The sequence below is a fragment of the Suricata suricatta genome, chromosome 6, assembly GCF_006229205.1.
Source record: "Suricata suricatta isolate VVHF042 chromosome 6, meerkat_22Aug2017_6uvM2_HiC, whole genome shotgun sequence".
NCBI lineage: Eukaryota > Metazoa > Chordata > Mammalia > Carnivora > Herpestidae > Suricata > Suricata suricatta.
Window position 1 is genome coordinate 31,023,829 of NC_043705.1, and position 24,291 is coordinate 31,048,119.

Sequence of the window (24,291 nt, forward strand, 5' to 3'; positions counted from 1 at the left end):
TCAATCTATGACAAAGGAGGCAAGAGTACACAATGGGAAAAAGACAAGTTTTTTCAACAAATGATGCTGGGAAAACTGGGTGGCTTATTCATTCATTTTAAAGAGAATGGTATTACAGATCTACAGGTTCGTCTTGTAAACTTCTTATCTCAGGCCTGGAATTAAATATTTTTCAAGGATCTTTCCTTCAGTACTTTTTTGTGGGCAGTGATATTTAGAGATAGAAACTTTACAATAGGTGTGTTTACTGCTACAGTGTTGAGTCAGTGTATTAGGTACTTTTAGTTACTGAGCTAAGTGATGTCCATGCTTTTTTCTTTTCAGGGACCATGCTAATCTTCTCTGTATCGCTCCAATTTCAGTATATGTGCTGCCGAAGCGAGCACGTGATGTCCATGCTTTAAAAGAGAAAAGGCATCACAAGTTTATATTAATCTTTCTAATTCAAATTCATCACTAAGGCGTTTGCTTAATTTAATCAATTTTATGTTTGTGTCTTCTTTTTTCAGGAAGAAAAATCCTAGTTTTCATTTATATCAACATAATTGCTCATTTGTTACCCCACACTACTCAAACAACAGACTTAGAACTAACAATACGAGCACTACATCAACAGTATGATTACAGTATTAGTTTAATATTTTTGTCATTATTTTCATTTGTAGGATATATCCCACTAGGTTTGTATAAATTAATTGTGTTTTAAAGTATCTTGCGAGGGGTGGGGGCGGCACTGGGTGGCTCAGTTTGTCAGGCATAGGACTCTTGATTTTGGCTCAGGTCATGATCCCAGGGTCGTAGGATCAAGCCCTACATTGGGCTCTGTGTTGACAGTGCAGAACATGCTGGGGATTCTGTCTCCCTCTCCTATGCTTTCCCTCTTTCACCTGCTCTCTCCTCTCTCAAATATAAATAAAAATAAACTTAAAAAAGATATCTTAGATGGCGTCTGGGTGGCTCGTTGGTTAAGCATTTAGTTCTTGATTTCAGCTCAGGTCATGATCTCACAGTTTGTGAGATCAAGTAGTGAGTCCAGCTCCATGCTGATGGCATGGAACCTGCTTGGGATTCTCTCTCTCTCTCTCTCTCTCTCTCTCTCTCTCTTTCTCTATCTCTTTCTTTATCTTCCCTTCCCCTGCATGCACTTTCTCTCTCAAAATAAGTAAACATTTAAAATATCTTGGAGTAGTTCATCTCTGTGCAGGTAAGCTGCCAAATACATACAGAGTTAGTTCATTTGTTTTAAGCTACTTTCAAATTTAGGCCTGACAGTAATATTACACTATGTTAACTAACTGGAACTTAAATAAAAACTTTTTAAAAATCAGGCTTGTTTTTTAAAATTTAATTTTCTTTTGTAGCGATGTGAGATGTTACAGTGGTTCTAAAATAAATTCACAAAGGAAAGTATATTTAGAGAAGTCTTGTATTTACTATGCCTGTTCCTCCACTCTAGTCCTTCTTTCTTCTTACAGGTAATCAAATTTTATGGCTTATCCTTTTTCTATTCCTTTTTAAATGCATATATATTTAAGTATATATATATATATAGACACATTTATATGTATTTATGTATAAATATATGTTTGTATGTACTTATACATATAAATGTATATATATATCTTAAATGTATATATAAAATATAAGCAAATGTATATGTGTCTATCTTCTGCTTTTTAGGATAAATTATAACGTACGAAAACATATTCTTCTCCACTTTGGCTTTTTCCTTTAAAAATATTAACTTGTGGAGTGCCTGGGTGGCTCAGTCTGTTAAGTGTCTGACTTCTGCTCCTGTCATGATCTTGTGGTTTCGAGCCCACGTGAGGATCTGAGATGACCGCGCAGAGCAGAAAGTGCTTGGGATTCTGCCTCCCTCTCTCTGCTCCTTCCTCACTCATTCTCTCTCTCTCAAAAATAAACATATATATAGAGAGAGACTTGTGATCACTCCATAGTGCATATAGAGCTATTCCATGTTTCTTAATGATGTCTTTTGATTATAGGAGCTCCTAATTTTAATAGACCTAATTTTCAGTATTTTGTTTTTTACTTGGTACTCTTTCTATCCTTTTAACAAAAATGTAGCTTACTTCCAGGTCATGAAGATATGTTCCTATATTATCTTTTACAACACTGCTGTCCAGTGGGATGTTGGATGCATGTTGGAAATTTTCTATATCTGCATCTAAAGGACATATGGCTACTGAGCACTTGAAATGTGGCTAGTGAAACTGTGGGACTGTATTTTTAATGTTACTAAATTTAATTTGAGCAGTTTAAATAGCCATATCTGATTAGTGGTTGCCATAGTTCCAGCCGCTTCCTTGTTTTAACGTGCACATTCAGAATCTTAATCCACTTGAAATTGTATTTTTGTGTATGGTGTAATGTTGGAGCTGAGTTTAATTTTTTCCATGTATAAATCCAGCTGGATTTGCTTCATAGACAGCACCATTTAATAAAAAGACCATCATTTTCTCACTAGACTGCAGTGCCGCCTTTGTCGTAAACCAAATGACTGTAGAGTCATACCGGTTCCTAGACTCTCATTCTGTTTCAGTGGTTGGTCTAGTCCCGTATTCTCATGCGGAGACCGCTCTGTGTTGATATGCACTGGTATACAATTGTGTAAGTTTTTCCACTTTGTTCTTCTGCCTCCTGATTAATTTAGTTATTTTCACCCCTTTGCATTTGTATGTACATTGTGAATCAGCTTGCTAATGTCTACCAAAAATATTAGTATTTTTTTGGCTCATATTTTAATTGGTGTTACATTGAATCTGTAGAAAATATGAGGCATTTTTCCATTTTGACAAACTTTTGTTTGGATTTTTATTTATTATATAAAAATATGGGAATTATTAACACATTGATAATATATCCATAAACATCTGGTCTAGTAACATGATATATCCTTCTATTTATTGTTTTTTTCACTGTTTCTGTATTTCTGTATGTATATAGATATATTTTTGCACAACTAATTAAATATTTGATATTTGGTACTATTTTAAATGGCATTTAAAATTTTCATTTTATAATTGTTTTTGTTGGAAGTATATAGGTGTAAAACTACTTTTGTATTACGTTTATATCCACTATCCTTGCTAAATTTTATTTTGAAATCTCACATTTTTATATTATTTTATATTTTCTGCATGTATTGTTTGCTATTTCCAATACTCTTAGTTTTATTTATTTTTTTAAACTTTCTAATCATAATGTTTCCTTGTTTTATGGTTTTGTGGAATTGCTGAATTAATGTGATAATAGTTAGTCTTGTCTTATTCCTGTCTGAGAGAAAATATTTTATATTTAAGATGAATTTTATTTTTTCCCGGAGGTGTTTTGTCAGGTTAAGGAGCCTTCCTTCCCTTTCTAATTTACCAAAGGATTTTTAAAAATTATGAATGGGTATTAATTTATCATATATTAGCTGTTTATTGAAGAGATCATATGATTTTATCCTTTTATTTTATTCAAATCATGAATTAAATTGATTTATTAATAATAAACCAATATTGAATTCTTGGAATAAACCCTGGTTGATTGTGATATTTTATCCTTCTTTATATCACTGGATTTCCCAATATTTTGCTTAGAATTTTAAAAATCTATGTTTATGATAGAAATCAGTTTGTAATTTTCCATTCTTGTAATATTTTTGTCAGGGTTTGGTCTCAAGGCTATGCTGGCCTCATGTACTAAGTGGAGAAGTTTTACTTCTTTTTCAATTCTTCAGCAAGTCTGTGTAAATCAGTGTTTTATTCTCCCGTAAATAATTGAGAGAATTCAGAATTAAGCCTTATTAGATTAGAGTTCTTTTCATGAAAATACTTTTAATTATAAATTCAGTTTTTGCAACAGGTTTAAAACTATACAAATTTTAAACTTCTAGTTGTGTCAGTTTGGCAAAATGTTTTTTCAATAAATTTGTGCATTTAATCTAAATCTTATAATGTAATATATAGGCTTAAAGTTGTTCTTTATATTTCTCATTATTTTAATGTAGTAAGAACCATAATGATTTTTTTTACATTCCTCATATTGGTATTTTCGCTTTCTTCTTTTTGAAATAAGTTATGCCTTAGCTTTATTGATTTTATTAGTTCTTTTAATGATGTATTTTTTGACTGCCAGAAAATAAAAGACTTATTGCCTTTATTTTTTATTTACTTTTTAATGTTGATTTATTTTTGAGAGAGACAGACAGACAGAGTGCTAGCAGGGGAGAGGCAAAGAGAGAGGGAGACACAGAATCCAAAGCAGGCTCCAGGCTCTGAGCTGTCAGCAGAGCCCTATGCTGGGCTCAAATCCACAAACAGAGAGATTATGACTGAAGTCAGACACTTAACCAAATGAGCCACACAGGCACCCCAAGACTTATTAGCTTTATTGTTATTTTTTTTTAAGACTTATTACCTGTAAATAAATAATAGCAAGGTTGACAATTGAGGTCTCAAGAAAAAAAAATTGGAAGCCAGAAGACAATGAAATGACACTTTTAAAGGGCTTAAAGAAAACATCTGCAAACTTAGAATTTTATGCCCAGCAAAAATAACCTTCAAAAAGGAAAGTAAATAAAAATATTTTTAAATGAACCCAAACTGAGGAAATATATCCCATGTAGCTCTTCGCTGAAGTAAACAGTAATTTCTTTAGGTATATGGAAAATATTTCTAGGTAGAATCATGAGAAATACAGAAAGGAAGGGAAGGAAGAAAGGGAGGGGGAAAAAGAAGGAAGCAATGGAGGTGAATATTTACTGAATAAAACAAAAATATAAAATATTTAAAACATAGAAGGAACTGAAATATGTAAGAACAATAATGTGTTCTTATATGTGGAGAAAGGTAAATAGAATTAATGGCTTTAATAGAATTAAAATTTAATAGAATTAAAAGAATCTGAGGCCATCGTATCACCCTAGAAGTCAAAGATGCACGTTGTATCTTTTAGGTTAATCCATTTAAAATATCAAAAGAATATGAGATCATTAAGTTATTAATGGGGAGACAATAGGGTAAAAATAGACTTAATTAATCTGTGAAAAGGCCAGAATGAGGGAAAAACAACAAATTAGAATAGATGGGGTAAAAAAAAAAAAAGTGATACGATGACAGATTTAAATTGAAGTATATCAGTAGTTACATTAAATGTAAAAAGACTAAACATTCCAATTAATAAAGATGGTCAAACTGGTTAGAAATTAAACAATCATATGTAATCTTTTGGAGACATACCTTTATTAAAAGGATAAAAAAAGGTTCAGCGGGGTGCGTGGGTGACTGAGTCAGTTGAGTCTGACTTTGGCTCAGGTCTTGATCTCCCGGTTGGTGAGTTTGAGCACCCCAGTCAGGCTCTGTGCTGACAGCTCAGAGCCTGGAGTCTGCTTCAGATTCTGTATCACCCTCTATCTCTGCCCCTCCCCTGCTTCTACTCTGTCTCTGTCTCTCTCTCTCTCTCTGAAAAATAAATAATAAACATGAAAAAAATTTTTTAAAAAGGTTGAAAGTAAAAGGATGGAAAGAGGTTATACTATGCAAATAGTTGTCAAAAGGAAACTGTATACAGTATTTGTTATACAAATATCGCTTATAGTAGACCTTAAGACAACAACCCTAATAGATATAAATGGGACATTATATAATGATAAGAGAGTCAGGAAGATAAAATAATCATAAATTGCATCCTACACATTTCAATAATGATTATTAGGTTATCTTGCCTTAGGACACCTGAGCAACTTGGGTGTTTACCAGAGGAAAATGTTGGGGTTTTCTCCTAAAATTCTTTTTGTAGTTTACAAGTATGTTGAAGCTCTGTAGCTTGTTTTCCTATCAATTTGCCTATTTCCTCACTGTTGTGAAATGAGATGTTAGAACTGTCTCTATTTCTTCTAATCATTTACTCCCCTGTATAGTTCCTAAACTCTATATAGTTTCCATTCCAAAAACATCTGTTTGTGCCCTCAGCTTCTAATATTGTCTTATTCTTTCTGTTGACGATTCTGATTAAAAATGTCTTTTTAGGGGCACCTGGGTTGGCTTAGTTGGTTAAGTGCTCCACTCCTGATTTTGGCTCAGGCCGTGATCTCACGGTTCCTGAGTTGGGCTCTGTACTTACATTGCAGAGCCTGCTTGAGAGTCTCTCTCTACCCTCTCTTTCTCTGCCCCTCCCCAGCTCCTGTGCTCAAGTTCTATCTCCCTGAAAAGAAATAAACTTAAAAAATGTTTGTTTATTTATTTTGAAAGAGAGAGAGAGAGAGAGAGAGCACGCGTGCATGAAGGAGAGAGGACGGACAGAGAGAGGGAGGGAGAGAGAGAATCCTAAGCAGGTTCCATTCTGTCAGCACAGAGCTGTACTCTGGGCTTGATCCCACCAGCTGTGAGATCATGACCTGAGTAGAAATCTAGAGTCTGGTGCTTAACCAACTGAGCAACCCAGGCACCCAAGAATATTGTCTTAACTTCTCTGCTGGATCTCCTGTAATTGTTGTAGGTCATGAATTATTCTCTAAGACATAATTCTCTTGGGTTCCTATTTCTAGCCATATTTGGGACTATTTTGAAAAACACTTAAAATAGTTCATCAGGTCCAATAATGAATTGCAAGTTGCCAACTGAGCCTAGTTGTCTCTAGTCCCCAACCCAGACCTGCAAATAACATAGACACCCAGCAAGTTAATAACAGACCTAGTTTTTCATTCCTACTCTTTTGATTTGGCAAATGTCATATAATAGAGAAAAAGGTTTCATATTTGGCTTCTTCTCTAAAAATGGACATATTCTACATCTCTATCAAAGCTTTTAAAGGACACCTTCCTAAGGTTAACGACAGCCTGAGCAAGATAGTTAATAATTAAGGTCTTAAAGGTGAAATACATCTCCCAGACACCTATTCTCTACCACCAAAGATTAAAGTATTGGGAAGGTTATAGCCATGCTGTCTGCATTCAGGTGCATTGTGAATCACAGTTGGTAATCTCTGATGCTTCTCAACTTTTATTCAACTAAAAATCAAATAGGTCTGAATTGTCATGATGCTCCTTGTAGCTCTGTGGAAAGGAATTTTTATTTTTATTTATTTATTTCTACAATGCAGAGCTTGAACTCATGACTCTGAGATCAAGACCTGAGCTGAGATCAAGAGTCAGATGCTTAACCTGCTGAGCCACCTAGGTGCCCCCAAAAGGCCTTTTAATTTTGAGAGTATAAGCATTAGCCTTTGCCTCTTACAAAGTGTGCTTCAAAATCTGTGACTCTTGGGCTCATGAATAGTTTGTTCATACTGATTTTTACCACCAGACAAGATTTACTGTGTGTGTAATATGATGAGTTGAAGGTAGTTCATGTTCATACTTGTAGTTAAGATATTCTGTATTCAACCTATTTAGGTGAGCAGAGGGATAAATTATGAAAATTTAATCTATAGCTTAGTCATATTTCAGCTGCCATTTGCCTCATTCGGTTTTGCCTCTCCTCTGAAATATGCTTCCATTTTCATTCTATAATTCATTTACAAATTAATCAATATTTTATCTATTGTTTTCTTGAAATGTCCTACTGAAGGTGTACTAGAGTGGTTTGACCAAATTTATGTGGAGCTTTTTTTCCTCTTTTTTTGTCTATATAATGGCTGACTAGTCTCCTATTCAAAAGTTTACTTGGGGGGGAGCATTTTTTCATTACTTATTTGTTTGTTTATTTGATGATTATATATATTCTGAGAGAGAAAGAGAAATAGGGAGGGGCAGAGGAGGAGAGAGAGGGAGAGAATCCCAAGCAGGCTCTGTGCTAGCAGCATAGACCTGGATGTGAGGCTCAATCTCATGAACCAAACCATGAGATGATGAAACTTGGGGGTTTTTAGAAAACCAAGACAAGAAACTTAAATCAAGTTTTGTGCTTGAAGATTATATTTTCTGTATATAATATCAGAGTTTGTCTTATGTCTAAAATAATACAAAAATTTTACACAGAAACTGTAAATCCCCAGAATCCCCCAAGGTACTAAATAATACAAATTTAGATAAGCAACTATTTGCAGTTAAGGAAATGCAGTAATTTCCTTTTTCCCCCATTGTCTTTTAAGGTTTTTATCAAGTACCTCAAAATAATTTGATCGGGATAAAAAAAATAAAAGGCCAGTATCCACACTGATTTAAGCACCTTCAATTTTTATAGTGATAATCAACGTATCTGGCTTTGTTTTCATCAACTTTATTAAAGTATAGTTAACTAATACAGACTCCATCCATTTAGACTATATATTTCAGTGAGTTTTGATGGTTGTATACCATCACCATGAAGATCCAGAATATTTCCATCACCCCCAAAAGATTTTTTTTGTCCCTTTGCATTCATTCTCCTCCCTCTGTCCCAGGCCCCAGAGAACAAGTGATTTCCTTTCTCTCACTGTAGATTAATTGTGTTTGGAATTGTATGGAATTGTTCGTTGTGGGCTTTTGTGTCTACCTTCTTTCACTAAGCATAATGATTTTGAGATTGATTTATGTGTTCAATAGTTCATTCCATTCAGTTGTTGAGTAGTATTTCCATTGTATGGGTATGCCACATTTTTTATTATCCACTTACCTGTTGATGGATCTTTGAGCTGTTTCCAATTTTTGGGACTGTGAATAAGATTTCCATTTATAAAGGGGTGCCTGGGTGGCTCAGTCTTTTGAGCATCTGGCTTTGGCTTGGGTCGTGATCTCATGGTTCATGGGTTCGAGCCCTGTGTCAGGCTCTGTGCAGACAGCTAGCTCAGAGCCTGGAGCCTGTCTTCAGATTCTGTGTCTCCCTCTCTCTGACCCTCCCCTACTCGTGCTGTCTCTCTCTCTCTCTCTCTCTCAAAAATAAATAAAACATTAAAAAAATATTTCCAGGTATGTTTGTGTGCAAGTCATTTTATGAATATATGTTGTTTCTCTTTTATTCCTGTACTACTTGTGAGTACATTGATTGGGTTCTGTAATGGATGTATGTTTTAAGAAACTGACAAACTGTTTCACAAAGTATTTGCACCGTTTTTACATGTTCACTAGCAACGTATGGAAGTTTCAGTTGTTCCATATTCTGACAAACGTTCAGTCTTTAATACTTTCCATTCTAATGGGGGTGAACCACTCTCTCATTGTGGTTTTAATTTGCATTTCCCTGAAGACTAATCGTGTTAAGTATTTTTTTTAATGTGCTTCTATTTGAATGTCATCACTTATAGAGTATGTTCAAATTGTTTGCCCTTTTAAATTGGTTTGCATGTCTTATTATCATAATGTAAAAATCTATGTACAAGTCCTATATCAGATGTATTTATAGCAGACATTTCCTTCTGTTTGTGGCTCATCATTCCTTTTAACGGTGTCCTTTGAAGATTGTTTTAAATTTTGATGAGGGGAAATTATTTTTTGTTTTATTATTATGTCTTTTGTGTTTGTTTGAAAAGCTTTTGCTAACCCCAAGTTCATAGAATTTTCACTCATGTTTTCTTCTTGAAGTTTTATAGTTTTAGCTTTTAGATTTAGTTCTGTGATCCACTCAAGTTAATTTTTGTGAATGATATAAGGTAAATATCTGGGTTTACTTTCCTCTATTCAAATATCCAGTTTACCATTTGTTGAATAGACCTACTTTTTTCATTGAATTATCTTAGCATCTTTGTAAAAAAAAAAAAATCAATGGACCTCATCCAGAACTCCATTTCATTCCTTTTACCTATCTGTCTATCCTTCCACCAAGAGTGGATTATCTTTATATTGTAGCTTATAAGTTTGGAAGATTTCTTAGGATTTCCCATGTAAACAGTCATGTGATCTGGAAAAAAAGATTACTTCTTTCTTCCAAACTTACATTTAATATTTTTTATTGCTCTATTACAATGGCAAAGATCTACAGTACAACATTGAATAGAAGTGTTGAGAGCAGGCATGCTTGCTTTATTTCCAGTTTTAGGGAGCGAGTGTTCAATATTTCACCATTAAGTATTATGTAGCCATAGATTTTCCATAAATGTTTCCTCTAATTGAGGAGGTTCCTTTCTATTACTGGTTTGCTCAGAATTACTAGTTTGCTCATGAGTAGCTGTTGAATTTTGTCAAATCCTTTTTTTTATCTGTTGAAATGAATATAAGGTTTTCTCTTTATCTTACTAATGTGGTAAATAACATTGGTTGATTATTTATTTAAAAAATTTTTAAGGTTTATTTAATTTTGAGAGACAGAGAGAGATAGAACACAAGCAGGGGAGGGGCAGAGGAGAGGGAGACACAGAAACTGAAGGAGGCTCAAGTCTCTGATCTATTAGCCCAGAGACTGATGCAGGGCTTGAACCACAAGCTTTGAGATCATGACGTGAGCCAAAGTTGGACACTTAACCAACTGAGCCACAGAGGTGCCCCTGATTTTTTTAATGTTTATTTATTTTTGAGAGAGAGAGAGAGAGAAAGAGAGACAGAGCACAAGCTGGGGAGGGGCCGAGAGAGAGGGAGACACAGAATCTGAAGTAGACTCTAGGCTCTGAGCTGTCAGCACTGAGCTCAATGTGGGGCTCAAACCAGCGAGCTGTGAGATCATGACCTGAGCCATAGTCCGATGCTTAACTGACTGAGCCACCCAGGCGCCCCTACATCAATTGAATTTTGAATATTGAAACAACTTTTCATTTCTTGGATAAATGCCACTTAGATATGATTATTATCTTTCATATGTTGCTGGATTTGATTTGTTAGTATTTTGTTAAATATTTTTACATCTTGTTCATGCAAGATATTTGTATGTAATTTTCTCATCTTTTTTTTTCTTTTCCTTATGTTTCTTTCTTTTTTTCCTGTAATGTCTTTGTCAAGTTTTGGTATTATCTGACCCAGTAAGAGGACTTAGGAGGTGTTCATTCCTTCACTGTTTTCTGAAAGGTGTGTAATATTGAAGTTATTTCTTCCTTGAATAAAGCCTCTTGTAGTTTGGAGTTTTCTTTTTGGGAATCTTTTTGAGAATGAATTCAATTTCTTTAACAGATTTTTTTCAGTTAAAAATGGAAACACTTGGGGCACCTGGGTGGCTCAGTTAGTTAAGCATGGAACTCTTTCTGTTCAGGTCATGATCTCACTGTTTGGTTCATGAGTTCGAGCCCCATTTCAGGCTCTGTGCTGACAATGCAGAGCTTGCTTGTGATTCTCTCTCTCCCTCTATCTCTGTCCCTCCCTCACTCACATGCATGAAATTCTCTCTCAAAATAAACTTTAAAAATATTTAAAAATGGAAACACTACCGTTTTTTGTTTCATCTTTTGTTAATCTTGTTTAGTTGTATTTTTCAGAGAATAGAAATCCTTTGAAATGAAATACCCATTTTATTTAATTTGTTACATTTGTTGGCACAAAGTTAATATTGTCTCCTCTTTCAATGTGTGTTTATTCTGTAGTGATAGCAATTCTTTCATTCCTGATATTGATGATTTGTGTTCTGTTTCTTTCTTTCTTTTTTTTTTTTTTTTAATCTAGCTAGGAACTTTCTAATTTTGTTCCTCTTTTCAAAGAGCCAGATTTTGGCTTCATTGATATATTCTCTATTGTTTTTCTGTTTTGTTTCTTGATTTCTGCTTTTATCTTTATTTGCTTTCTTCTAGGACTTTATGTTTCTCTTACTCTATGTATGTAACTGATTTTAGACTGTTCTTTTCTAATATAAAAAATTAAAGCTATTAATTTCCCTGTAAGACTGTTTATCTGCATTAAACAAACAATATTGATACATTGTATTTTTGTTTTATTGATACAAAAATATATTCTAATTTCTCTTCTGATTTATTTTTTCACCATTGATTACTCAGGAATGTGTTCAAACTTATAAATATTTTCATTTTTGTAGATGTCCTACTCGTTTTGATTACTATTTAATTCTGTTGTGGTCAGAGAAGATACTCTGCATGATTTCAGTCTTTTAATATTGATTGAGGCTTGTTTTATGGCCCAGCATTCAGTCTATCTTGGTGAACGTACCAAGTGGACTTGTAAAAAAATGTATGTGGGGGCACCTGGGTGCTTGAGTCAGCTGAGTGTCTGACTTCAGCCCAGGTCATGATCTCACAGTTTGTGGGTTCGACCCCAAATTGGGCTGTGTGCTGACACTGTGGAGCCTGCTTTGGATTCTCTGTCTTCCTCTCTCTCTGCCCCTCCTCCGTTCTCTCTCTCTCTCTCAAAAAAAAAAAAAAGAAAGAAAGAAAGAAAAAACGTGTATATTCTGCAGTTTTCAGGTGTGATTTATAAACATAGGAAATCATTATTCAGATTTTCTTAAATGTCTTTTTTTTCTAGTTCTATCAGCTGCTCAGGGAACAGTGTTAAAATACTTATTCTTGTTTTTCTCCCTTTAATCATGTCCATTTTTGCTTCATGCATTTTGAGGCTCTGTTATAAGGCATATATACACATTTATGATCATTAAAAACTTCTTGATTTATTGATCTTTTTACCATTATGATATATCTCTTTATTGCTGGTGATATTCTTTGCTTCTTCTTTGACGTACCCTTTATATGATACGAAATCGGCATTCCAGTCTCATTCTTAGTGTTTGTGTGGAATATCCCTTTTTGTCCATTTGCTTTCTGTTTCTTTAAACTTAAAGTGTGCCCTTGTCGGGGTGCCTGACTGGCTCAGTCGGGGGGGTGTGAGTCCTGATCTCTGTGTTGTAAATTCTAGCCCCATGTTGCATGTAGCGATTACTTAAAAATAATAAAATCTTAACTAGCTAACAGACACATGAAAAGATGCTCAACATCACTCATTAACAGGGAAATACAAATCAAAACTATAATGAGATACTACCTCACACCTGTTAGAATGGCTAAACTAAACAACACAGGAAACAACATGTTGGTGACAATGCAGATAAAGGGGAGCCCTTTTGCACTGCTGGCAGGAATACAAACTGGTGCAGCCACTCTGGAAAACAGTATGGACGTTCCTCAAAAAGTTAAAAATAGTAATAGCCAATAAACATTTAAAAAAGGGAGGGGGCACCTTACTGTCTCAGTTGGTTAAGTGTTCAACTTCAGCTCAGGTCATGGTTTCATGGTTCGTGGGTTGAAGCCCCACTTTGGTCTCTCTGCTGTCAGTGCAGAGCCTGCTTTGGATCCTCTCTCTCCCTCTCCCTCTGCTGTTCTCCTGCTCATGGGCCCACTTGCTCTCTCAAAAATAAATAAACATTAAAAATAAATAAATAAATAATATAGGACTACCCTATGACCTAGCAATTGCACTGCTAGGTATTCACCCAAAGGATACAAAATGATTCAAAGGGGTACGTGCATCCCAATGTTTATAGCAGCACTATCAACAATAGCCAAATTAGGGAAAGAGCCCAAATGTCCATCGATGGATGAATGGATGAAAAAGATGTGGTATATATACACAATGGAGTATTACTCAGCTATAGAAAAGAATGAAATCTTGCCATTTGCAATAATGTGGCTGAAGCTAGCATGTATTATGCTAAGTAAAATAAGTCAGAGAAAGACAAATGCCATATGATTTCACTCGTATGTGGAATTTAAGAAACAAAACATGGATGAACATGGCGGGGGTGGGGGTGGAAGGGAGAGAGAGGCAAACAGGCTCTTAACTATAGAGAACAAACTGAGGGTTGCTGGAGGACGGAGAGATGGGCTAAATGGGTGATGGGTATGAAGGAGGCACTTGTGATGAGCACTGGGTGTTATATGTAAGTTATGAATCACTAAATTCTACTCTGAAACTCATCTTACACTGTATGTTAACTAACTAGAATTTAAATAAAAACTTGAAACATTAAAAAAATTAGATAGATAAAGTGTGCCCTGTGGAAAGACTATTTTTGGATCCTGTTCCTTTATCCATTTTTCCAATCTCTTTTAATTGAAGGGTTTAGTCCAATAACATTCGTGTAATTATTGATATGTTTGAACTTGTGTTCTCTAATACATCATTTGTCTTTTATTTGTCCCCTCTTATTTATTTATGTGTTCTCCCTTATCTGTTGTCTTTTGAATCCTGGAATATTCTTTAGAGTATCCTTTCATTTTTACATATATATCTACTTTCATTTTTTAGTGGTTGCTCTGAGGATTATAGCATACCTCTGAATTTTCCTTAGTCTACTCACAGTTACTAGTATACCATTTTCATAAGTATAGAAACTTTGCAACTGTGTTAGACCATTTAGATCTTCCTATGCTATTGCTTATGTTATAGTTTTTGTTTATATTAAATATCATACAATACTAACTCCACAAGACAAAGTTATAATTTTTGATTAAATAGTCATTATATATTTTCAAGAAATTAAGAAAAAAAATCAGTTGTTTATATGGACATTTACCATTTTCAGTGCTATTAATTTGTTCCTAAAGAATTGAGTTGTCCCATAGTATCTTTCACCTCAAACCCAAAAACGTTATTTAGCCCTTCTTGTAATGCATATCTGATGCAGTGATTTCTCTTCCTTATCCTGTACCTGAAAATGTACTTATTTCTCATGTGTTTTTGAATGATACAGAATTCTGAGTTGGTTTTGTTCTTACAGCATTTTGAAAATTTTATTCCACTGTCTTCCAGCCTCCATGATTTCTTCTTTTTCTTTTTTAATGTTTATTTTTGAGAGAGAAACAAGAGTGTGAGCAGGGAAGGGGCAGAGGGAGAGGAAGACACAGAATCTGAAGCAGGCTCCAGTCTCTGAGCTGTCAGCACAGAGCCCAACATGGGGATTGAACTGAACCGCAAGGTCATGCCCTGAGCTGAAGTCAGACACCTAACCCATTGAGCCACCCAGGTGCCCCTCTTTTTTTTTTTTTAATGTTTATTTCTTTATTTTGAGAGAAAGAGAGAAAGTGCACATGAGCAGAGGAGGGGCAGAGAGAAAGGAGAGAGAGGCTCTGTGCTATAAAGCCAAAGTAGGGCTCCGTCCCATGAACTGTGAGATCATGACCCAGGCAGAGATCTAGAGTCAGAGGCTTAACCAACTAAGCCATCCAGGAGCCCCCATGATTTCTGATGAGAAGTCTATAGCTGTTTAAGTTATTGTTCCCTTTTTGTAATATGGTTGTTTTTGTTTCTCCTTTTGGGGAGTGAGAGCCCTGATTTCAAGGTTTTTTATTTATCTTTGGTTCAGATGTTTGGCTATGATGGGTTTATGTACTTTTCCTCATATGTATTGTTTGGGATTGACTGAGCTTATTGAATCTGTAAATTTATGTTTTTCCTTGAATTTGGGAGAAATTTGGTTCGTAGTTCCTCAAATATTTTATGGCACTCTTCTCTTTCCTCTCTGGAATCGAATTACCTACATATGAGACTTTTGATATTGTTTGATTTCATCATGGTAGGGTTAAAGTTTGGTGTTTTAATAATATTCATTCCTTGCATTCCTATATTGTCCCACAGGTGTCTGAGACTTTCTTTATTTTATTTCAATTCTTTTTCTCTCTCTTAATTCATATTTGGTCATTTCTCTTGCCTTATTTTTGGGTTCACTGAGTTTGCCTTTGTTATTTCTATTCTTCTATTAGGATCACCCAGTGAAATTTTAGTAGTAAATTTTCCACTTGGCTTTTTTTGTATTTTCTATTTCTCTCTATGATTTACTTTCTTTCCATTCATTACCACCATGTTTTCCTTTACTACATTACATTTAATAGCTACTTTAAAGTCTTGGTCTGCTAGTTCCATTGTGTGTGTCATCTCAGGTTGGGCTTCTAAATGATCTTTACTTTTGAGAATGCATCATTTTGAGAATTCTTTATTTTTTTTAATGTTTATTTATTTTGAGAGAGAGAGAGAGAGAGAGAGAGAGCAAGAGAGCATGCAAGTGGGGGAGGGGCAGAGAAAGGGGTAAAGAGGATCGATCCATCTAAAGTAGGCTCTGTGTTGACAGCAGAGACCCTGACATGGGGCTTGAATTCACAAACCCTGAGATCATGACCTGAGCCAAAGTCAGATGCTCAACTGACTGAGCTGCCTAGGTGCCCCCTTTGTTCCTTATATGCTAAGAAATTTTGAATTATGTCCTTGGTATTATAAATGTTTCTTGTAGAGACTGCATTCTGTTATATTCCTCTGAAGGGCATTTATGTTTTAGTTTTAGTAGAGGATAAACTCGGTCAGACTAAAAATATAAACTCTCTCTTGCTTGTGATAGTCAATAGTTCAGATTTTAGTTTAATTCTTTTAACTTTAGCCTTAGCTTTCTATATGTGTGGTTCAGGGATCTGCAGAGATGTGGGAAGAACATGTGGGCTTGAACCCACGAACTGTGAAATCATGACCTGAGCCAAAGCCAGACGCTTAACTGACTGAGCCACCCAGGTGTCTTTAAATCTCACATTTATCCAAGAATTAAATATATTAATTTATTTATCTTTGGCTAAAGAGTGAGATATCAAGAATATCTGTTCCTAAAGGAACAAACTTTAACCCTGTTGGATATAGGGTGGAGATGAACCAGTCCATTTAAGTAAAATAAATTCAAAGAAGTAAGTTGACCTTTTCAGCGAGTGTTCAGATACTTATGCGAGTTATATGAAATACATTATAATATGAGACCTTTCTATTAAAGAAAATGAAACATTGCTATGAACATGATTCTGTGTTTATTTGCTGCAATATTAACTAAGATTTTTGGAGAAGAATCAGAAGTATATGAATTGGCTTGTTTACATTGATTGAGAATATAAATTGGCACAAAAATTTGGGGAGACAGTTTGGCCTAACTAACTAAAAATTAAATTTGCATACTTTTAACTAAGCATGTCTCAGAATAAATACAGAGGCATCTACACGCACTTACTTTCAGAAGTGTACCTAAATATTCAATCATGAGTAAAAATAAATTATGAAATTTCTATACAAGGTATATTATGTCGTTGTTACTAAGAATGAAACAGGATTATAGGCACTGACATGGATGGATATCCATCATATGTGTTCAGTAAAAATAAAAAAGTGAAGTTTCATGTTAGTGTGTAGAATATGGTTACATTTTGGTAAAATATATATGTACATATTTATATATGTATAAGTAAAATTCTGGAGTGATATACAATTACCTGTTAGAAGTGTAATCTACTGGAGAAAAGGATTTGAAAAGACTTTCCCTTTTTTTGCTTTTTACAATTCTGGATGAATTGAATTTTGTACAAGGACACATATTATTGAACCTAAATTAAACAAATAGAAGACCAAGAAAAAAAAGTCACGTAGGATGTATCACCAAAATTTATGTTTTTAAAAAACATAAAATATATGGATATATTATATTCACTTATTCGAAATGCCTGTATGTGTATAATAACAACTTTTTTTTTACAGCACTGTAAGTTGCACTTTTCCTGGTTAATGGCCCCTATATGATTTTTCCTTCATTAGTTGCTTCTGAGAATATCTGGAACACCAAGTGGCCCTTTGCCTTGGGTAGGTGTTCTGTGCAATTTTATAAGTATTTTAGGAAGGGACATATATTAAGAAATAAGGGGTATTGCTATAGTAGGAAGGAAGAGCAAGGCCTGTAGAGGAAGCAACTATTAAATTTTTTTAATGTTTGTTTATTTTTGAGAGAGAGAGAAAGAGAGAGAGAGAGAGCAAGCAGGGGAAGGGCAGAGAGAGAGAGGGAAAGACAGAATCTGAAGCAGGCTCTGTGGGGCTCAAATTCATGAGCTGTGAGACCATGAGCTGAGCTGAATTTGGATGCTTAACCAATTGAGCCACCCAGGTACCCCAGAAACAACTATTAAAGAATAAAGAATAAAGGACAGCTTTGCCACTTGACGCAGTGGCCACATTCATTCAGAAAATATTTTTTCATTTGTACTTTTAAAATTTTCAGCCCAGACTCTTCTCCTGAGTTCTGAACTCTTGTATCTGATTGCCTAACATCTCTGCTTGGCTTTCTCCCAGGCAATTCACCCCTGTCTAAAATTGAACCCTTGATTTGTAGACCTGCTCAGACCATCTCTTCCCACAGCCTTTTAAGAATCTGATTCCACTGTCCACTCGGTTCTTTGTGCCAGAAGCTGGGGAGTCAATGCTTGACAGCTCCCTCTCCAGAGGGCAGCTTGTTATTTTTCTTTAACTAATCAGTCCTATAAATTCTACCTCTGAAACTTAGTTTAGTGGTATCTGTCTTCAACTGACAGCTGTTACCTTGGTCTACGTCACCATCTTACCTCCCCTGGATGTAATAGCCTTCTAACTGGTTTTCCTGCACCTTTACCCCCACCCCTGCTCACTATAGATTATTCTCCATATAGCAACTATGGTCATATTTTTAAACATATGCAGTGGATCATCTTATACACCTGTTTAAAACCTACAATAGCATACTACCTTGGAATACATGGAATAAAATCCAAACTCTCTATAGTTATGTACAAGACTATAGGATCCCGCCTTGGTTGTTTCCCATCCGTCTTATACCACTCTCCCACTGTTTCCTATGCTTCAGCCACACTGTATGTATTTCTAATCTTCAGATGTGCCCTGACTTGTTCCACTCTAGTGCTTTCACACTTGGGGTTCCCCCATCGGGGAATGCTGTCCCTTCTAGTCTTTGCATGGCTGGCCTCTTCTCATCCTTCTGGTCACAAGTTTTAATTGTTACCTCCTCAGAAAGGCCTTTACTGATATCTATATCTTAGTCTATTTCCTTTAGGCATCCCTTACCATAATTTCTTGATTCTTTCTTTCATGACTTTTTAACTTTTTGCCTATTTACTTGTTTATCATCCACCGCCCCCCTTCTTATTGCTACTACTCCATGATCAGTATCATGTCTGTTTCTTTTGCAGTAGTTCCTCCAGCAGCCAGAAGAATGTCGGACACATAACAATCATTCAGTCAATATTTGTAGCATGAATGAGTAAACTCTGTCCCTTAAGGATGTTGAACTGTGAAGATATGTATACACTTAGCTCTAATTTAATATATAAATTAAAACTGTAGATGAGCGCTACCAGAAAGTGCTATAGATGGTAAATATTTAGTTCAGTCCTTGTCACAAAGTTAATGTTCAATAAATGTTGAATGAAAAGTTCCAGCATCTGAAAGTGGACATGTTTTCTTTTAACAAGAATAAATGGGGTGCCTGTGTGGCTCAGTCACTTGAGCATCTGATTCTTGATTTTAGCTCAGGTCATGATTCCAGAGTTTTGGGATTGAGCCCTGTATTGGGCTCCACACTGATTCTCTCTCTCTCTCTCTCCCTCTTGTGCATGTGTGCTCTTTCTCTAAAATAATAATTTTAAAGAGTTATAAAAAAATGAAGGGGCACCTGGGTGGCTCAGTTGGTTAAGCATCTGACTCTTGATTTTGGCTCAGGTCATGATCTCACAGTTCATGAGTTTGAACCCTGTGTTTGGCCCCACACTAACAGCGTGGAGCCTACTTTGGATTCTCCCTTTCTCTCTCTGCCCTTCCCGCACTATCAGCCTTTCTTCTCTCTCACAATAAATAAAGAAACTTTAAAAAAAAAGGATACAGTGAGTTTGTTTTGTTCTGACTTAAACAATTAAAATTAAAATTCTTAGGCCCTCACTGGGTGTTCTATGTAAGCAATGAACCACAGAAATCTACCTCCAAACCCAAGAGCTCACTTTACACATTGTATGTTAGCCAATTTGACAATGAATTATATTAAAAATAAAAAAAATAAAGTGCTCAATAGCCAAAACAAAGCAAAACAAAACAAATTCTTATGCCCTAATTTGGGGCTCTTGGGTGGCTCAGTGGGTTGAGCATCTGACTTTTGATTTTGGCTCAGGTCATGATCCCAGGGTCATGAGACAAAGCATCATGTCAAGCTCCATACTGAGCGTGGAGCCTGCTTGGAGTTCTCATTCTCTTTCTCTCTCTCTCTCTCTCTCTCTCTTTCCCTCTCTCTCTTTCTCCCCGCTCCAAGTCTTCCCCTCATCTCCCCAGCTCGCCTGCATATGCTCTCACCCTCCTCTCTCTGAAAAACAGAGGAAAACAAACAATCCTTACACCTTAAGACATTTTTTTCTTTACAAATTCTGATTTAAAAATTAAAAAAATAGACACAAGGTAAAGATAAATGGAAATACAATGCACATATTTCTCAAGGGCTAGGTTCCAAAATAAATGTGTATGGTGAATATTATATTTAAGTAATAGTAAGCTTGAAAATCACATACATTTTTCCAAGTACAGTTTTTCTGGTTGTATTGGTACCACCTTACAAAGAAATTCTCATGGATGCTAAAACTTGAGAGCCACTAAACTTCTCTAAATCAGGGAAGAAAAGAAATGCCTATATCTAGACATTCAAATTTTTCTGCCTTTAAGATAAATGATGAATGAGGGTTTGTTGGAGAATTACAAAGTGTCTGCTTGCCTACAGACACTTTTAATGTTGACTCAATAATCTTGATGTATATTTAAATATTTCTTTAATGAGATTGGCACATACTAGATTATGCTTGATGAATTTGAATTTAAATCTTGCTTAATTAAACCAACATACAAGAGTTTTTGGAATAGTTGTATGGAGAAAAATGTAATTTACTATTTCCTGTATTCTAAGTTGGCATTTCCTGTTTATTACCATTGAATCCCTTCATGATTTTTTTCAAAATATATTGGACCAGGGGGGAATTAAGATTAGGGAATAATTAATGATAACTTTCTGTGCTTGTCTGAAACCTACAATTGCCAAATTCTCAGAATTATAACTGGATTTTGCATCCAGAGATGCAATATTCATCCTTGTACCCAGGAAATTGCAGCCTGACTTTATTAGGATGGTTGCTACTTTCTTAACATATTATTATTGACCCTTGCAAAGAATGACTTTTTGTAATTTGAAAATCTCCTTTATTTCTCAACTTCTGCTAGCTTAAGGAGCACTAAATCCACATATCCTAGGAGGCATAATCTGTCCAATATATCCTATGTATATATTGATTTATGGACCAATAAATGTTTCATATACAGCTGAGATTTTAAATGAGCTTATGATAATTGGATCAAAAGAATACTAGTCCAGCTTAAGAATGCTGTAGATAACTAATCATGGGAAGCTGTGATGAAATTTTAATTTTAAAGGATATTGAAAATCCTAGGGTGACAACTCTGTTGTAATAGATGTAACACTGAATTGAAAAGAGAGAAAGTGAGATTTTTACCCAGATCTGCTTGAAATCAACTCTGTATTTCTAGTAAATTATTGAACCATTCTATGCCTCAGTTCTATATCTTTGTTAAAGTTACCACCCCATTGCCTTTGGTTCACTGGATTTATTAGAGAATGGTCCAATAGAGTTAAATAAAGAAAAGTCAGGTAAAGTGTTGACTGATTGGGAGTTTTGTGTATATTTTTTCCTATTCAGTGTTAAAAAACTGAAGTTGGCATCAACCAACTTCAAGTTGTACATGCATCAAGTTAAATAATTTTAAGATTTTTGAGACCATTAGTTTAGAGATGCTGTAGGAATAGAACAATTACTAGATTTTCCTTCTCTCCACCTAATTCTTTCAGTTAGGTAGAGTATATATTTTTGCTTGTGATATTAAAAAAGAGAATGCAGAAGTTTGGATTTTCCAATTTTTTTGTGTGTGACTCATCCTTCCTTTCTCTAAGGTTATTTGGATAATTTCATGTGATTTCTATATCTATTCTGCCACCTTCTTTTTTCTGGCTAATAATCACTGGGAACTTGTCTAGTGAATTTTTTACATGCTTTATTTCAATAAACATTTTGTAGTAAGTACTATGTTTTCCATATATCACTAAGCTGAGTTTTAGGGAAATTAAAGAACTTTTCCAAGGACACATAATTAGTAAACAGTAGAGCTAGATCCTGAATCACAGAGGCTGTTTTACTTCAGGAATGCTAGAAGAGGGCCCGACCTAGGTGCATGATCTCAGCATATAATGTGATTAAAAACCTTGAAGTGGGCTGTGGGTCTATAATTGCTAGTGGAATTTAACTCTAGATCCTACTACCCAAAAAAGTAAAAAATTCTGAAGTTACCACAAAATTCAGAAGTCTGTAAGTCTATTCTAAATAACTTTAATAAAAGGAACTTTGATAAAGTTTTTTATAACCTTAATTATCTCATCAAAATGCTTTAAAGGATCTTTAGTGAATCTTAACTTAGCTAATTTAGAGGATTTATATTTTACCCACCTTATAATGTGTTGTGTACATAACTGCTGAAGGAATTATGTAACAAAATCAATCACAAGGAATACGTAGTGGTATTTATATCAGAAAAGTCCAAGTCATTTGTAAAGACGATACTGAAAGAAGAGATCGAGGTATGAAATACAAATTTATTTTATATCAGAATTTTGCTAAGACCAGTCATTAAAAAAATTCAGAAGATCCAATAGAAGTCTCTAAAAGAAAAAGAAATTTGTAGGTATGGAAACAATTGGATAGGATCCCATATGAAATACTTGGAAATTAATAGCTCTTGAGACTAAATAATACAATTCTTTAAAAAATTTTTAAAACACTTTTTAACATTTTTATTATTTTTGAGAGAGAGAGAGAGACACAGCATGAGCTGGGGAAAGGCGGAAAGAGAGGGAAACACAAAATTGGAAGCCGGCTTCAGGCTCTGAGCTGTCAGCCCAGAGACCCACGTAGGGCTTGGACTCAGGAACAGCGAGGTCATCGCCTGAGCGGAAGTTGGAGGCTCAATCAACTTAGCGACCCAGGTGCCCCAAAAAGCACAATTCTTAATTAGGCATACATGTGTTGTGATCAGATGTCATGGTAGAATCGCAAGAAACAGAGGCATGGAAAAAAGTTTCCTGGAGATTCTGAGCCAGCATCTTCATCAATACTCATCGTGCTCTTGTGAGGATCAAATGAGATAATATGTGTAGAAATTCTATAATATGTATAGAAATAATGACTCTTAAGTGCTAAGGCATCAGGATGAAAGAGGAACCCCAAAACTCCAGTTACTTCATACTCTGAATATATGAACAGGTACTTTTGAGAAGTATCTGAGAGGTATAGTTTTGTTTTGTCCAAAGAGCAAGCAAACTATGACCTTTATTTAGACTGAGCATAGGTTATATCTTGGAAAACAGTTAAAATTCAAGGAACCTCAACAATATGTATATTTTTTTGAGAAAGAAAAAAAGTATCCAAATCAATGAATGCTTTGGCTCAAACCCACTTGGGAACAAAGATGTTCTTTAGTGCCAAATTCCCATCTTACTTTATTCTATGGCTAAACTCCCAAGAATTACAGAGAAGAAACAGGGCCAGACTAGGTTTTCTATTAAAATAAGAGGCCCCAAGTGATGAATGGAAACTTGGAACAGATTTTAATGGCAATACTGGAAGCCAGAAATTAGCTTAAATACAAACTTAGGAATATCTGGCATGTATTGATTCTCAAATAGGATATTGGTATTAATTTTAGTGAATTAGAAACATGGCTTACACTAGGCAGTTGTTCTCATTCCAGAGAGCTCAACTTATTACTGGATTGGGCTGGACACTTGATGTTCTTTGTCTTGAGTCATTGATAAAATATGGAATGGGATAAGATCAGTGGGGGATCGCTGTATTCACTCAGAATTAACCTTCAGAAGCATTCCATTAATAAACACTCTTTGGCACTGTTATTCAACAGTTATGAAGTCACTTAATTCTGTTTTGCAGCCTTTCCTTCTTAATTTCATCTGCAAGGATATAGCGGGAGATTTTGTTTAGTTGCCTCCATGAACTTCAGATAGAATGTGCCTGTAGCATTTCCATTATCAAAGATTCTAGCAATGAATTATCTAAAATGCCAATGAGAAATATGCTCATTAAGTGTTTGGTTTGATGTTACCAGTTTTTAGTTAAGCCAATGTAGTCTCTGGTATGAATGTCTTCATTTCTAAATGCTCACAAACAATCACTTTACTAAAATTAGAGTTTTGAAGGAATCTGTAACAAGCTCAATGGGGCACTTTTTTTAAAATAGGAAATTTGGTTCCCTGGTTACATCTAAGTTCTTCCATTGCGCTAGATGATAATTTATCTAGTTAAAAACATTTGATTTATTTCTGGCACTGATCTTGAGATTCAAGTTCTGCTTGAACATTTCCTTCAATGAAAATAATTTGGATGAGATAGTTTCTAAATATCTTTTGACCTTTAATGTTCTATGGTTTTTGCTAGGCTTTTTCCATTGAGAATACTGATTGAAAAGTGGAGCCACAAAATAATTGAGCAGTTTGATTTTATCTGTCAGTATTACACTGTCTGCCCCAATCCTTTGGCCTATTCTCT

The 24,291-nt window shown here is 35.0% G+C and overlaps 1 pseudogene; it reads right to left on the reverse strand.

Moving 5' to 3' along the window:
* Positions 1–321: 321 nt before the first annotated feature.
* Positions 322–386, reverse strand: LOC115295074 (annotated as a pseudogene).
* Positions 387–24,291: the final 23,905 nt, after the last annotated feature.